Here is a 1,793-nt window from a genome sequence, read left to right as displayed (position 1 = left end):
CTGAGGCAGCTGAGGGAGCTGAGGCAGCTGAGGGAGCTGTCCCGCTCAGCACAGCGCCGGAGTCATGCCGCTGCAGACAGAGATCCTACGCGAGGTCTGGGCTGCAGACAGGTGAGTGCCGCGAGGCAGAACGTGACTCGTGGGGTGGGTGATGTGCTGGCCTCAGTCTTTCCCCCAGGCTCCCGTCTCCTCCAGCGTCTTCTCCCGTTTTCAGTTTGAATGCAATTTAATGAGCAGTTTTATCAGAGGCGTTTTGCTCTGGGTGTCAGTGTGATGATGTTCGTTGGTTTTCAGAGAGGAATAGTGTTAGAGGGGGATTCCCAAATTAAGCCCCTTGCTATCACACTCGGCCAAGGCAGAGCCTGTCCTGCACTCCCTGCTGGGAAGGATGCTGCCAGACAAGTTGACCTGGTTGGGACAGGGGGAGATGCTTCTAAAGCCAAATAAAAGACTGACCTTTCCCCCCTCACCAAAAATTGGGGCTGTCTCGTGCCTCCCCCAGGGTCTGTGGAGGGCTGAAAGCCTTCATCCCTTTGCTTTCTGTGCCCTACAGCCCCAGCGAGGAGACAGGGAGCCCCCAGCAGCACAAGCCCAAACAGGTAAGAAAAATTCTTCCCCTCTGTCCCTTGTGCCACCATCCCCTGCTGTGGGCTCTCCCCAAGGGCTGGGGACATCAGAGACCCTCAAGCCTCAGGCCCCACACTAAGGCCAGCTTGAGGCTGAATGGGCTGCTCGATCGAGGTGCTGCAGCTTGGGAGGGCACAAGCTTTTGGGGAACCCACTCCAGAGCAGGCGGATAGAGAAAATCCCACAGCCCTCCCTTCTTCTTTGCACATCCTTCTGAACCCTCTCTCCATCACTTTGAAGAACCCCATGAGGTGGGCTCCCAGTTCCCAATTAACACTTTAATTAAGCCCCTCAGTTAAACCATCAGCTGTGACTCACTTTCCCCAGGCCATGACCCTGAAAGCCAGACCCCCCTCACTGCACTCTGGCACAGCCCTCAGGTGCCATCTGGCCTTGCAGGGGTCTCAGCAGCAATTTCATCCACCACCCAATTAAATCAGCAGCCCCTCCTTGAAGGGCTTTGTTAAGCAACAGAGTAGCTGTGCTCCCCCCCAGGTGCTTAAGGGATTAGGGGATGTGAAGGAGCTTTTCAGTGTAAGTTGCTGACATGGAAGAAATCAACCAATTGCCAGTGCCTCTATGGGACCCCCAGGTCCCCCTCCCCAAATCCACAGTCCTGGGGTCCCACTGGGATCTGGATCCCACCTGTGCAAAACACCTTCACCCACCACACTGGAGCATCCAGGAGGAATGAAGCCCCTGCAAGGGAGAAGATATGCTCCATCGGGTAATGGATGCCCTGGTGCATCTGGATTTGCTTAGATCATTTTCTGAGGGCCCTGAGCTGACACCCACTCCCCAAATACCTCCTGTCCAGAGCCAAGTGCTGACCCACATGCTCCATATTGGGTAAATCAGGGTTATTTATAGCCCTGGCTAACCAGGATTAGGTGTGCTGTGCCTAATCCTCCTTCCCTTCTCCTGCTGACCTCCATCCCAGCAAGGCCCCACGGCTCCTTGCCATTGACAGGAACCTCTTGTGAGGGTGAGAGGGGATGGAGGTGCAGAGCCAGACTGTCTAGCCCTCTTCATGTACCCTGTCCCAGCTCAGGCACCTGGAGAGCCCAGGGTGGCTCCCAGCCAAGATCCCCATGCCACAGTGTGGCTTGTTCCTCTGTGCTGACACGGTCCATGGTGCCAGGGTAGCACCAGAACCATGTCCCTCA

Source organism: Acanthisitta chloris, unplaced genomic scaffold (genome assembly GCF_000695815.1).
Source record: "Acanthisitta chloris isolate BGI_N310 unplaced genomic scaffold, ASM69581v1 scaffold32356, whole genome shotgun sequence".
NCBI lineage: Eukaryota > Metazoa > Chordata > Aves > Passeriformes > Acanthisittidae > Acanthisitta > Acanthisitta chloris.
The sequence above is the reverse complement of the archived record's forward strand: the minus strand, read 5'-3'. Positions refer to the sequence as shown.